This window comes from Macrotis lagotis, chromosome 2 (genome assembly GCF_037893015.1).
Source record: "Macrotis lagotis isolate mMagLag1 chromosome 2, bilby.v1.9.chrom.fasta, whole genome shotgun sequence".
NCBI classification, from domain to species: Eukaryota; Metazoa; Chordata; class Mammalia; order Peramelemorphia; family Peramelidae; genus Macrotis; species Macrotis lagotis.
In genome coordinates, this window is record NC_133659.1 from 246,142,199 (window position 1) to 246,158,246 (window position 16,048).

Consider the following 16,048-nt stretch of genomic DNA (forward strand, 5'->3'; position numbering starts at 1 on the left):
GAAAAATGGTAAGATGTATGAATTGAGACAGAAGGAAGTGATATCAGACAAATAAGTTATGGCAACTTGAGAATTATAAACACAGTGACCACCATGATTCCATAAGACTGATGATGAACTCTGCTATCTGTCTGATAAAAGAGAAAGATTTCAGATGAATCATGAGACATGAAATTTTGGAGCATGGACAATGTGAATTTGCTTGACTGCATACTTGTGACAAGGGTTGGGTTTTTATTTTTTCCTTGTAAGTTGTAAGTGGGATAGAAAATGATTTGTTGAAAAAATGTAAAGAATGATGGTAAAAAATTGTATTGGAAGATGTAGTTTAGGATCAAGAAATGAAAGCAACCAAATGCTTAAAGAACACTCAAACTTCATCATATGTCATAATTTATTAAAGGGGAGTTACAATATACTATACATGACAAACATTGAATAGTCCAATGAATCTATGATCTCATTGACAGAACTATTCCCTCTGAAACTAATCATTATCCATTCCTGCTTATCTTGTTTGAGTCTCCATCTTTCTAAGAACTCAGGAGGAGTATACCTTACTTGCTAAATCTTGTGATCTCTTGGTGTAGCGTTTCCTGTGTACGGTCCCCCTGTAGCACCTGGTTGTGTGACAAGTCACTTGGCCTCTCGAGCACTCCAAACAGCTCTTAAGTTGAAAGAGATGGCAGTCTGCATTAATATTGTAATACAAGTCCTTACTAAATATATGTATATTGCTCTTGTTTTGAATATTTCTACCCCAAGCTTAGGTTAGATAAACTGAAAGTATATTCAGCCTTTTCTTGAGCTATGGCTCATATATCTACTTTGTAATAAAAATTTTTTTCATATTATAAAATTTTTAAAGCTTAAGAATAAAGTATGGTGCATGTCTAGGGTCCATCCCTAAAAGGATTAAGATCATTTCTAGAAAGTTAGTTAAATATAATAGGTTTAAGATAGCTGGCTTGCCTCACCAAAAAAAAAATGCTTAAAACAAAAAGTTCCTAAGTATTCATTGATATGTTTAAAATAAGAAATAGTAATAAAACAAGACTCATAATAGCCAATTTCTATGTTTTCAAGAGATGAAGCTTTCTGAGAAACAACTATATTTCACTTTCAGTCTACACCATTTGAGCAACAAGTTACTCAATCATTATCTTTTTTTAAAAATTTATTTATTTTTGAATTTTACCTCACCCCTCACAGAAGGCAGTCTGTTAGGCTTTACATTGTTTCCATGCTGTATATTGATCTAAATTGAATGCGTTGAGAGAGAAATATCTTTAAAGAGAAAAAATAAAATATAAGGGATAGCAAAATTACATAATAAGATAGTTTTTTTTTAAATTAAAGGTAATAGTCTTTGGTCTTTGTTCAAATTCCACAATTCTTTCCCTGGATTCAGATGGTATTCTCCATCACAGATACCCCAGAATTGTCCCTGACTGTTGCACTTACGAAATGAGCAAGTCCATTAAGATTGATCATCAACCTCATGTTGCTGTTATGGTGTACAATGTTTTGGTTCTGTTCATCTTGATCAGCATCAGTTCAGGCAAATCCCTCCAAGCTTCTGAATTCCCATCCCTCCTAGTTTCTAATGGAATGATAGTGTTCCATAACACACATATACCACAATTTGTTCAACCATTCCCCAACTGATGGACATTCACTCAATTTCCAATTCTTTGCCACCACAAACAGCTGCTATGAATATTTTTGTACAAGTAATATTTTTACCCTTTTTCATGATCTCTTCAGGGTATAGACCCAGTAATGGTATTGCTGGATCAAAGGATATGCACACTTGTATTGCCCTTTGGGCAGAAAGTTTGGATGCATTCATATTAGTTTCCCAGATTTCCCATATCCCTTCCGACATTGATCATTATCTTCTCTGGTCATATTGGCCAGTCTGAGGGATATGAGGTGCTTTAATTTGCATTTCTCTAATCAGTAATGGCAATCATTATCTTCTGGCCAGTCAAGCATGCATATCAGTGGCTTTCTTTAAGTTGTACAAGAATCTGCATCTCAATTCAGACATCTGATTACTCTGCTGTGATCACAGAAAAGAAGCAGCAAGAGACAAGATCTATTAAGGATCATTCTGGGAAGGCTCATTCACATTGCTATGTGTATATAGCTGTCAGTGCTGTTGTGAGGAGCAGGATGGAAAGTTTTGTTTAAAGGAGAGTCTCCAATATGGTTGAAGAGATGAGGTTGTTTTTCCACTTTAAATCTAACTGTAGCTCCTAACTGGTCAATTTTCTTTGGCACATTCCCTTATCGCAGAGGTAGTCAGCTATCTGGTCCTGCATATCCTTCCAACAACAGGTCAGATTACATAGCATAAGTAGCCATGGTGCATGCTCCTTTGGTGCCTCCTACAACTGGAACTAAGGAACCAGTCAGGAATTTCTGGAAATGTATTCCTTTTAGCAACAGTCTGAAAGTATATGTCACTGGATGTGGCCCATTTCCTCAGCTCCATCACCCCTGATACACTTGTTCTATATAAAAACCTTTCAGATATTTTTGAAGGATGTCATGTTGTTCCAAGTCTCCTTTTTAAAGATAATCTTTATATGACATGATTTTGAAACCCTTTGCTATCATATTTACCTTTCTCTGGATGCTCTCCAGTTTGTCAGTGCCCTTTTTAAAACATTGCATACAAAACTGAACACAATTTGGCCTTAAAGTTGGACTTTATTGGAAATTATTCACTTGTTATCCTGCTACCATTCACCCCGTCATAGATAGCAATATCATCTTTGTGTTAACAAAAAACAACATAACCTTCATAAGTGTAAAGCAAACTTGCTAATAACATTTAAAATGAGGCTATTTTAAGAAACAAACTATAAACACAATTCACTCCCACTCCAGTTTTACTCTGATCCTGTGGCTTCCCAGGTACCACCAAACTTTTGGACCCTATGCTTGAGGTTTTCATGTACAACCTAACTAAAGTGATTTTAGTTTCTATATATCTCTATCTAAACAATCAACGTTGATGGTTTATTTTTAAATTTTTTTCTCACCTAACAGTCTCCAGCCTTTTAATTGCTTTTGTGCTTTGATGAAACCCTGTTCAATTTGTTTCTTTGTTAGAACTCCCACAGATACTGAAAAAAGTTTTGTTAATGATGTAGTATATGAAGGACACTATCATGTCACTTAGAACTCTAGAAATTTTAAGGCTCTTAAATCTATAAACCACACTTTCAACAGTATAGTATTTTGTCCAATGTTGAAATAAAGTTCTTTCCAGGACTAAATCCCATGATTCTAACTATGTGGCCAAAAGAACCTAGGTTCCCCAACCTGGACTAAGTTTATTAGACTTCCAATGCTTAGAAGGCTAGACTTCTCCCAGGGAGTAGTGCATCACACACACACACACACACACACACACACACACACACACTCTCTGGTGAAATATGAACCTGCCATCAGTCCTGACCCTGGGTACCCTTATCATGGATAATTCCTATTAGGGCAGTATTTCACTGTGCTACAAGGAATGAAACATCCCAAGTTTTTAGTGAATTTTATATTGTTTGTTAATGTGAATTAAAAATAATATTTTATATTGTTTGTTAATGTGAATTAAAAATAATTTTAGAAGATTTTACTAGAATACATTATGGAATAACTTGAATAGCACTGCTATAGAGGAGGCTTAGGGAGGAATAACAGGAAAAGGACAAAGTCTAATTAATCCACAAAACTACCTCTTATGTAACTTATTTTATTGTACTCTTTAAAAATTAGCAAGCCTCTCATTTTCTCCCACCCATCATTTCCTATCTTTGGGGCAGGGATGAAGAGTGGAGAAAGGGAGATATGCATAGACAAGTAAAACATGTCCCCCACATTGTCCATGTCTAAAAATGTTTCATTTTGAACCCCTCACCACTTCCTGGAAGAGCAAGTTTTATTGCCATTTCTCTGGAATCATACTTGGTCATTGCATTGACTAGGCAATAATGGTCTTTCAAAGGTGTTTTTATAATGTTATTATAGAAATTGTTGCTTGGTTCTGCTTACTTCACTGAATCAGTTCCAAAGTCTTTCCAAAACTGTTCCTTTCATCATCTTTTATACTAGGTTCATATGCTGTAATGTTTTCAGCCATTTCCCAACTAACACCTTCTTAGTGTCCAGTTATTTGCCATAGCACTAATTGTAACAATGTAGCAGAAAAAAATAGAAAATCAAGATTTGGAATTCACATTTTTGATCTGGATAAACCAATTTACTTTTTTCTTACCTATAAAAGGAGGGAGTTGAACCACATTGAATTCACAAAATAATTACCCAGAAATTCTACAGTGGCCCAGAATAAAAGGGATTGGCTCAGACTTGGGAGAATTTGTTTCACAAGATAAAGGCATTAAATGAGAGAACAATTCTAACAACTGAGAGATATGACATAATGGCACCATAGGTATATGTGAGCTGGGTCTCTATATGCATTTGTATTAGAAAGCATTTAATTGTCCAGAGTGATTAAAACATTTCAGAGGGCTTCTAACAAGTAGGAAAAAGCTAAAAATCATGGTGGAATAGCACCCTTTATATATATATATATATATATCTCTCTATATATATATATGTATATATAGCCTGGATTATGCTTTCAGATTAGAAAAAAGGATTAGGATTCTCTTACAAGGGAGGATAAGGTTAACAAGACTTGCCAGAGTCAGACAGGAAATGGGTCTTTCTCTTCTGAGTATTAGTTTCTCATCCATTTGATGGGAAGAGCAAATCCATCTTGTTAATAGTTGGGAGGGCAAATAAAATAATCGAGTGAATCTAAGTGGCATTGATCTTCCCCTGGGAGGCTGAAAGCATGAGTACAATACTCAAATGGTTCACACACATCTCATCTAGCCCTCTCCTAAATGATGCTACTGACCTGACTAGATGGATGAATGGCTTATCTTAGCCTTATGTCCCACTGATGATCTACTAGAAGTCATCTGGCAAGAATAAAGGACACATCTTTTTATTCTAAGGATTTCTCTGGAAACTCTAAAATGAGTCCTCTGATGCTTCAGGAGATATGAGTGGTGACTGAAACTCTTCCCACACTTGTTACAACTGAAGGGTTTTTGCCCTGTGTGAGTGGTCTGGTGGATGATGAGACCCGACCTCTGGTTGAAGCTCTTACCAGTTATTGCACTGGTAAGGCTTCTCATCAGTGTGTGTCCTCTGGTGAATAACCAGATCTGACCTGCGTACATAGCTCTTGGCATAAGCCGTGCATTTGGAAGGCTTTTCCTCCCAATAGGATTTCTGGTATTTGGAAATTGGAGCTGTTGCTGAAGCCCTTGCCACACCCCACACACACATAGGGCTTTTCCCCTGTGTGGATGCGCTGGTGGTGGATAAAGGCTGAGCTGTCATTAAAGCTCTTGCCACAAGTCCCACGCTGGTAGGGACTGGCTCCTGGGTGGATGCCCTAGTGTCTGGCCAGGCCAGAGCTGTTCCGGAAGCCCTTGCCACACTCAGGGCACTTGTAGGGCTTCTCACTGAGGTGGGTTCGCTGATGCAGCTCCAGATGGGAGCTGTAGCCACAGCATTTTCCACACTCTTTACACTTGTAGGGTCTTTCACCTGTATGGATCTGCTGGTGGCAAATGAGGGTGGAGCTGTCACTGAACCCCAGACCACAATCCCCGCACTTGTAGGGCTTCTCACCAGTGTGAGTCCTCCGATGGAAGCATTTTCCACAGTCCAGGCACTTAAAGGGTTTTTTTCCTCTCTGCCAGGCCTCTCTTGGCCCTTTGTAGGGGGGTTGACTTTACCTATTTTTCCTTTCACTGGTGGGGTTTTCAGTTGTTCTTCCAACTTAGACTCCTTGGTCTCACCATCAGCTCTACTCCAGTCAATGAAGAGAGGTTGGACCCTGCCTGTGTCAGACTCTGGCAACAGCCCATTGGAAGATTCCTTCATTTCTGGAATCTTGCTTCAAGGTGCTGTCTGTGCTGTCTCTTTGCTGAAGACCTAAATCTGGAGAAGTGGGGAAGGAAAACAACAAAGTCACTCTGCTGAAATTGACTGGAAGGGGGGTGGATGGGGAGAAGGAAATGGCCAAGAGAATTATACTCATTTTAACTTTCTATGTATAGTTCAGTTATTCTGAGATTACTTGTTTCAGCAATTTTCAAGACATGGGACTAAAATCTACATGCTTCTCAGCTATTTCCTTACAATGAAGTTGGTTTATGTTTAAGGGATACAAATATATTCTGAGACAAAATCAGGAAGGTAAAATAACTGTCAAAGTAATGACACTTTGCATTCCCAATTCATAACAGTATATCCCCAAAACTTTAGTGTCTTGTCTGGGAATCAAATATGTAGTAAGCATCTGAGGCTAGATTTGAATCCAGCTCTTCCTAATTGCTTCCACTGCTCTAACCACTGTACCATTTGTATTGTTTTTCATGTTTGTTTTGTTTATTTTCCTCAATAGTTCCTGAAGAGTGAGGCTATGAGTTATACCTATCACTTAAAAGTGCCTGGCAAATATTCAATAAATACTTGAGTGAATTGGCATGACCCAAAGAGCTAATTAGGGAAGCCTTCACAGAGGGAAATTATGAACCCAAGACTGGAAGGGTCAAGGATTGACTAGAATTGCTGCTGAGGTTTTAAAGGTCCTATTCATTTTCACATTCACTTCTCTCTGTAACATGTGCTTAAGTCTAGATGTGCACTTAAAACAAGGCAATACTTCAGGCTCAGAAGTAATGGTAATGATCTTCAACAAGAAAGGATAATAAGGGAAGGGGACAATAGTAATACTTTGGAATCCTCTGGTGAACACTATTCAACTATTGCCATCCCTCTACCAGAGTCTAGGGAGGTCTAAGTCAGATGCTTCTTCTCTCTGCAATTAAGTATTACTCCAGCACCTTAGATAACCTCCCACTCAAGTTGAATCTAGGACTGAGACATGGGAAAGGGTACATACAGTGCAGTTTTGAAATTCTGAATAGTGAATGAGAAGTTAGTCTACCACCAAATAGTAGATTTGCATGGGGCCAGGTCTCTTTCTCTCCTAAATTACACCAGGAGTAGAATGGAGGCTAAAGGATTGGGGACAGAGCCAGAGGCCTTTTGAACAAAAATATTTCAATGCCTGACTGCCCAAAAGTTTTAGTGGTTAGGGGGTTTATCTTAGAATCATCTGTATGAACTGCCATAAACTCCCACCCCTTAACTATATGAGGGTCAAGCCCTCTAAGTCACATGCTTGCTTGCATATATTCCTGTTGCCAAGTAATATCCCTCTCTCACTACAACTAATTTTGAGTCTGTCCCTTTGCCATGATAGGAGCCAGTTCTCACCTACCATCAATATGAAAAGGTTAGGTTTGAATTCCCAAAAGAACTGTAAATTATTAACAATAATCAAATTGGTAAGATGACAAATGACTGATTTGGGGGAAAAATAATCCACTTTAGTGACTGAAATTGGTTAACCAGTAGAGAAAGTAGTTATACTAAGAAACTGACTAAAAATTTCTATACTCTAACCTAACTATTCAGCTGCTAAGGCTTATGTCCCAAGGAATTAAATAGAAAAAGAAATGCCACAAATGTATTCTAAAATGCTTATAGCTGCACTTTTCATAATAGCAAAGAATAAGAAAATATATGGTTAACAATTGGGAAATGATATTCAAGATCAGAGATGGAAGAGAAAGCCAATCAACAAGTATTATTAAGTGCTACTATGCACCAAGCACTAAGGACATAAATACAAAGAATGAAACTATTCCTCTTCACAAGGAACTTCCTTCCTATATGTATGATGATAGTACATACAGAGTTAAGTAGAATGAAAAGAAATAGAAATACAAAATACTTTAATTCAAGATAGTTTGGGAAGAAGGGCATCAGTAATTGAAAGGATCAGGAAAAACTTCTGAGAAGGTGGTGCTTGGACACCAACCTGTAAAAACTATGAGATCGAGATGAGGAGGAAGCAAATTCATTCTAGGATTGGGAATGACCTCCTACAGAAAGCACAAAGACCATAGCAGTTGCAACCTTCTGTGCCTTAACAGATGTTAAGCAACTTGCCCAGATTCACATAGCCAAGACATTTCAGAGGTAGGACTTGAACTCAGGTGCTTCTAACTTCAAGCTATGTTCTCCAAACTACATATATATGCATCTTTGTGCACATACAACACACACACATCTCATTTTGTTTCTCTCCAGTATAAATGTAAACTCAAAACAGTAGAGAATTTTTTTTTGTATCCCCACTACCACAGGGGTTTGCACATAAATGTGACAGAAACAAAATAATCACAGGAGTCAGGGTCCACCTTAAAGTGGTGTGCCCAAGACTCTGTTTTCATCTCCCTTCTACCCCAACTATTTTTCTATCTTTTGCCCTGGGTATAGACATTCATAGTTATATTTCTAATTCCTTAAGTCCAATTGAAAAACTTAGGGTTCAAAAAAGTACCCCTAAGCAGCAAGAGGAGACCAAAGGGATAATTTCAGCTTTATTATTCCTTTAACACAAATAATACTAGTGTGATTCTTTGATCCACCTAAGAAACAAAGGACAATGAAAAAGGGAAAGGGAAGGGGAAAGTTTTACACAGTTATTGCTTGCATTCTCTTCACTTCCAGTTTCCAGACACTCACGTATGTGAATCCCACATATTAATCTGAGTGGAAACTTTGATCTGAAGAAATTCCATTACCATAGTTCTGCGGACATCTCACCAGTAGTCCCTCTGGGTGGAGTCCAGTTTTCCACATTCTTGTGACAAGTAGACAGCCATGTCCTCATAAGTTATTGACTCCTGAAATAATAAAAGTTTCTTCTCATTTCTGGTGGTTTGGACAATTAATTCACCCATATTCAATCTAAGGGAAGTTTGCCACAGCTTAGATCATTTATTTGTTTACTTTTCTTTGACTTTAGAATGTATTTCTGTCCGCTTTGAGTACCCCTAAAGGCACTAAGTATGATGAAGGTAAACTTGTTTTGGAGCTAAATGTTAGAGAAAGGGCCCCCTTCACAAATTTGTACTAAAGGTAACTGCTAGAAGGGTCAAAAGCAAAAAAGGGAAAAAAAGAAGAGAAGTATCAACTCATGGTATAGCTCCCAATTTGAATTACAGCTATCACTTGAAAAGAACCGAACTAGTCTAAAAATAGGACACTCAGTCTGGTGGAACACTTTTGCAGTTACCACATCCTTCTATTTGACTCTAAGAAGGGAAGGCTATACATACCCTAAACAATGCTCATTTAGGGTTTACAACTCCCACTTCATCTGTTTCACCATCTCCCTTATTTTTCCAGTGGATCAGACAAGATTCCTACTCATGGTGCTAATATGTTTCCATCTATCCCTACCAGTAATGGCTTTCTATTAATGTTATCAATTTCCTTGAAATTCTCTGTAATGAAAGCCATTCATTCTCCTAGAACTCAAAGGGATTACATGGGGTATCACATTTTCCATTCTCTTTCCAGACTTTTGATTTTTCCTTTTTGTTCTGATTCTTCTTTCACATTGTAACCAATATGGAAAAATGTGTAAGGTATATGTGGGAGGGAGAAAACTTACAAAAATGAATGTTGAAAATGACCTCTACATATAACTGGAAAATAATTTTAAAAAAAAGATTATAGTATTTATCCAGGTCAAATAACCTGAACTTCTCAAGAGCAACTAAGGAACTTATTATATATTTTACTTACTTATTTGGAGCATATGTTTCTTATCAGCCATAATTGTTCTGTTCATGTTCATCTAAAGAGCATTCTCCCTGTCAAAGAAAATAAGCAAAATAAAAATTAAAGAGTTCTTCCCTCAATTGTCAGTTAACATTGCCCCAGCTACCCTTAATAGAGGTACTATCCCATCTTTGAGCCTCTGTTTTTCTAGGATATAACTTTAAAAAAAAAGACAAATCCCTGACAACTTCAGCTCATTCTCAGTTTTAGTTCTCCTGCTGCTATTCCAATAGGTGTATACAGTTAGTCAATCCACCAGTCAATAAGAATTTCTAAAGTATTTAGCATTGCACTAAGTGTAAGGAATAGAATGAAAATGATAGCCTCGCCCCTGCTCTCAATGTGCTTGCTTCCAATTGGGAAGAAAATCCTTAGTCAAACCTCCAGACTATCTTCCATATGCCCTGAAATCTCGGAAGCTTTCCAACTTTTTCCGGTGTCTTCCTCTAATCCCAGATCCAGGTGTGATCCTCAGGTTTCAGGCCCAGCCAATCCCCGCCCCCCTTCTCCACACATACCCCCACACCTGCCTCTCACACAAACACACACCCACCTGCCACTCTCCCGCCCGTGCCACCTCCGAGGACTTGCCCCTGCACTGGGCGCAAGCTCCTGCCTTCATTCCCAGCAGCCGCTCCCCACCCCGGCTCCGGCACTCTCCGGCACCCTGTCTTCCCGAGCTCCAGATCCTCACGCTCGTCCGTCACCCACACCCCACATCCCTCTGCCCATCGCCGGCTAAGGCCGCGGGGCCGGGCCCAGTCCTTCTCTGGCGGAGGACCGCGCTCTCTCAGAGCTCCGCGTCGGCCCCTTCCCGCCGCCCGGGCTCAGACTCACAGGCCGGGGCGGCCTCGGGGCTGGGGCTCCTCCTTTCAGCAATTCAGGGTTGAGGAGCGGGTGGCCTCCGCCTGGGACCCCAGGCTGGACGCACCGCCAGAACAGTGAAGGCGAAAGCGCAGCCGAGAAGGACGGACAGGAAGTGTACAGGAGGAGAGGCGCGCCACGCGCTTCCGGACCCCCGGGACCACCCTAGTGCTGCCCTCTCCCTGGCTTCGGGTCATCCGGCGGAATTCTCCAAAGTCCAGGAAGAGGCCTGCTCGGGGTCCGTGGAGGCCCTGCTGCTTACGACAGGTGTGGCTTTGGGGCCGCTAGGGGGCGCTGTGGGTAGAGCACCGGCCCTGGAGTCAGGAGTACCTGAGCTGAGTTCTAATGCGGCCACGGACACTTCTTAATGACCTAGCTGTGTGGCCTTGGGCAAGCCACTTCACCCCATTGCCTTGTGAAAATCAAAAAAGAAAAAAAAAACACGTGAGTTCTCTTTTCTGGGCCTTAGCTTCCTCATCTGTAAAATGAGAGGACAGTTTAGAAAAAGGTGTGTATATGTATGTGATATGTGTATCTATGCATGTATAAGTATGTGAACTTTTTTAGCTCACCACCTCTATTATATACTTCTCACACACACACGTTTTATGTAGACTTGTATTCTCCTCTCCAAGGCTTATCTCCAACCACTCCTTCAAGGAGACCCCAAATGGTTACCAATCCTTAGAAAAACCATAATACCCTGCCTTCCATATCCCATATCCTATAAAAAGACCCACTCTCCCCACTACCCACTGCTGGAGTCTGTTCGGACCCATCCCACTGTTTACCCTAATAAACAACCTTGCATTCATTTCCATTTGTAGTGCAGTCTTCCTTTTTATCTTGGGTTCACCTTTTAAGCTTTCAAAGAGGAGGCCCATTAACAACCCAGTCCATTTCACTGGACCCAGGCATTAGAAGACCCCCATTTTAAATAATCATTCTGTTCTAAAAAATTGCAAAACTGAAACAATAGACCTCTTCTCTAGCTCTGTGCCTCTAGCAAGAAATATTGCTCTGGCAAAATACTGCAAATTTTATATTTCTTACTCTCCCCCTTCAAGAACACAATTTAATTTTCAATAATTCATCCAGATTAGCGTGTCAATTGTTCACAACTGCTAACTAGGTTAATATTTAAACAAAGAAATGTGAATAAATTTAGAGGAGAACATAGTGGCACTTGAGCTTTTCAAAGATGCAGCTTCACTTGCCTCATTAGAGCAATACTAGTCAACAAGGTCAAGACAGGGCATGGTGTCTTCCATTGTCTTAGGCACCCACCAAGTGTGAAAGTCCCCAACTCTATCTAGGTAACAGGAAAGCAGAGGCCAACCAGTGTAAGTTTTGTAAAGCACTTTATATGTTAACTCATTTGATGCTGTGATAGTGATGCAGGGGAAAGATGAAGAGAATTGTGAATGTAACAGAAAGAAATTGGGTAGAGATGTAAATTGACCACCACTTACTTTTTTTTTAGTTTTTTTTTTTTTTGCAAGGCAAACAGGGTTAAGTGGCTTGCCCAAATCCACACAGCTAGGTAATTATTAAGTGTCTGAGACCAGATTTGAACCCAGGTGCTCCTGACTCCAGGGCCAGTGCTTTATCCACTACACCACCTAGCTGCCCCCACCACTTACTATTGAGATATAAACTGACTACATGGAAAAGATACAGAGAATTATGAATGTAGCAGAAACTAAATCTGTAATCAAATTGGGTGGAGATCCCCATTCTTGATGTAGCATTGATTCATTGTTTAATGTAAAATTTGTATCCTGATCTCCTTAGAAAGTTTCACCTTCTACCTAATTCCAGGTCCAGTAGAGAAAGGGAGTTCACCTTTTGCCCTCTGGATGCGAGGCAAGACGTTAAAAACCTGGGTTGGACTCCATTCAGGGTTAACAGTCTTCTCTAACCTGCTGGCCCAGCCAATGCTGCTTAGCTATTCTTTTATCTCTTTTATCTCTCTTTCTCTCTCCTCTCTCTACCTATCCCTTCCTATGTGATGTAACTTCCTTTAATAAATTTTTGTTTTATTTCTACTCTTGTTTTCCCAAGTCTGAATAATGATTCCTCATAGGCAGAACCGAACTCAAGTAGTCAAAGGCTACAATAAGATCTAGCAGTATTTCCTGTCAATGTATGTTAGGCCCTTACCCTCTCCTTTCCTACTGTGTTAGGGATTAATTTTCCCCAAATGGACACAAAGTGGTCCTTGCTTCCCTGATGCAGCTTCCTGGTCATCTAAGAGCATTAACGAGTTTCATCTAACTGGGATTGGAGACTCTCAGATTTGTTGGATGCTTATAACATAGGAGTTTCCATAATTGTAAGTAAGTTTAGCAAAGATTTACCAAGATTTCCCCTTTGCTGCTCAAGTCAAGATATGCTGACTCCATCGCATCAGCTCTGATATGTAACTCTCCCATGGTAACTAGTTTGACTTTGTTCTCCCAATATCCCACTTTTCTGCTTGTCTCTCTGAGGTCAATCTCTATGTATAAATATCCCTGGCTGCCTATTGGACAATTTGGAGGCTTTGCATTCACTTAAAACTCAGTAGGTTCAACCTAATTTATTGTCTTCCCAAATCCACTCCTTTTTAAAATGTCCCTATTTTTGTTAAGGCTACCACTGGTCTTCTAGTCATCCAGATTAACAACCTTAGTGTTAAATTGACTCTTCACTTGCTTTACCACTATATCCAATTAGTTGTCAAGTCTTGTTGGCTCTACCTCAACAATTATCTCTTGTATATATTTCCTTTTCTCTACTCATATGACTACTTCCTGTAGTTCAGGTCTTTATCATTTCTGATCTAGACTGTTGTAATAGTCTTCTAATAGGTTTCATGTTTCAAGTTCTGCTTCTGAAATTCTATCTTCTGTCTCAAAGTCTTTGCACTGTCTGTCCCCCATGTCTCAAATGTACCCCTTCAACCTGGGGCAATAGACCAGGGGCACCCCACCTTCCTGCAAACTAGTAGCCCCTCTGATAGGTGAGTAGTCTGTGCAGCTTAGCAAATTCCCTCCCAGTGACCACACCCTCAGCACAAGCCACCAGCAAACCTGGACCCCATTTCTGACCAGTAAAGAAGCCCCACCCTGGGCTGACCAACAGCAAGACCCCACACCTGTGGTCTATCAGCAAAGAGAACCTATTTCCATAGCAAGCCAGAAGTAGGGCTCCACCTACAGGATGGCCCAGCAATAAGATCTCTCCTCCCTGGTCAGCCAACAGAAAGATTCTGTAACCATGATAATGATGCTTTTGTCCTTCACTCTTTTTTTTTTTTTTTTATATTGGCAAAGCAATGGGATCAAGTGACTTGCCCAAGGTCATACTTGGGATATTAAATGTCTGAGGCTACATTTGAACTCAGATCCTCCTGATTCCGGGGTTGGTGCTCTATCTACTGAGCCATCCAGCTGCCCCCTTCGTTCTTGAAGAAGACCATGAAATGTACACGAATTAGATTTGAGTGAGGGGGATGATTTACTAAACCTCACTTTCTCCTCTGGAGCCATTTGACTTCAGTGGTTAGATATGAATCAGGATGACTAGAAATATTCCAAAAAAGGATGCAATCAGGGTTAAAGTGACTTGTAACCATAGCAACCCAGCAGCAAGACCCCACCCCTAGGACAGGCTAGCAGCTAAATCTCACACCCAGGGAAGACCAACAGGAGACCCCCCCCATCCCCCACCCCCACCTCAGTACAAGCCAGAAGGGAAATCTACCCTCTAGAATAAGTAAGAAATTTAGCCCTGAAACCCAGTGAAAGCCAGCAGTAAGACCCAGAGCCCCATCGTAAAAAAGCTTGGGATAGTGCAAGACCAAAGCCCAGTTCCCACATAAAAACACCAACTCAAAAAAAAAAAAAGAATTTGGATTATAGAAAGTTACTGTGGTGGTAAGATGGATAAAAGCATAAACTTAGAAGAGGACAATAGTGTCAAAATGGGTACAAAAAAAAACTTCAAAGAAAAATGTAATTTGGTCTCTGATCCAAAAAGAATTCCTGAAAGAGCTTAAAAAGAATTTTTAAAAGCAAAGTAGAAAAGTAGAAAAACAATTGAGAAAAGAATTAAGAGTAATGTAAGAAAATTACAAAAAAAAAGAGTCAACAGTATGGGTAAAGATGTACAAAAATTCACTGAAGAAAAGAATTCCCTATAAAATAGAATTGGCTGAATGGAAAAGGACGTACAAAAGTTCACTGAAGAAAACAATTCCTTAAATATTTAATTTATTAAATTTAAACAACTGTGTATTTCCTACCATGACACATTTTTTTGCTTATTTATTCCCCTCTCTTTTTTGCCCTACCCTTTCCCTGTTTACAAGTGTTTTACTTCTGATTCCTGTCTTCCCTAATATACCCTCCCTTTTATCACTCCCCTCATTCCCCTTCTATAATCCTTCTATAATAAGTGGAGACTAATGACTTTATGAGACATCAATATATGATAAAAATAAAATCAAAAAAGTAAAAGAATGGAAGAAAATGTGAAATTTCTCACTGAAAAATAAGTGACTTAGAAAATAGATTCAAGAGAAATGTAATATAATATACTTACAATAAAAATAAAAAACAAGGACAATATCTTTCAAGAAATTATCTAAGAAAATTGCTCTCATATATTTGAATGAAAAGACAAAATAAAAACCAAAAGAATCTACAATCACTGCCTAAAAGGGATCTCAAAATAAAAATTCCTAGGAACATCATCGCCAGATTCCAGGGCTCACAGATCAAGGAGACAGTATTGCAAATAGTCAGAAAAAACAATAATTCAAAATATTTTGGAGCTACAGTCAGGATTACACAGAATTTGGCAGCTTCTACATATAGAGAACTATAACATATGGAAAAGAAGTTAGGATTGCAACCAAGAATCACCAAACCACAAAACTGAATATAATCTTTTTTGGGGGGAGGGGAGAATATTTAATGAAATAGAGAACTTTCAAGTATTTCATTTTTTTAATTTTTTTTTTGCAATGCAATAGGGTTAAGTGACTTGCCCAATGTATCACATAGCTAAGTAAGTATTAAGTGTCTGAGACTGGACTCAAACTCAGGTCCTCCTGATTCCAGGACCAGGCCTCTATCCATTGAACCATTTAATTGACCCTCTTTCAAGCATTTCTAATTAAAAGACCAGAGCTGGCTAAAAAACTTTGACTTCCAAATACAAGATTTAAGAGAAACATAATAAGGCAAAAAAAGTAAAGAAACAAGAAAGAGAAAACACAAGAAATTCAAAAGGTTGAACTGTTTTTATTTCTATATGGCAAGATAATATTTGTAACTCTTAACTTTATTACTACGAAAGCAATTAGAAAGAATTATGTGGAGACAGAGAGTGTAGATAT

At 39.1% G+C, this 16,048-nt stretch overlaps 1 pseudogene; it reads right to left on the reverse strand.

Moving 5' to 3' along the window:
• Window positions 1-19: 19 nt before the first annotated feature.
• Window positions 20-8,849, reverse strand: LOC141512154 (uncharacterized; annotated as a pseudogene).
• Between the last annotated feature and the right edge of the window lie 7,199 nt (window positions 8,850-16,048).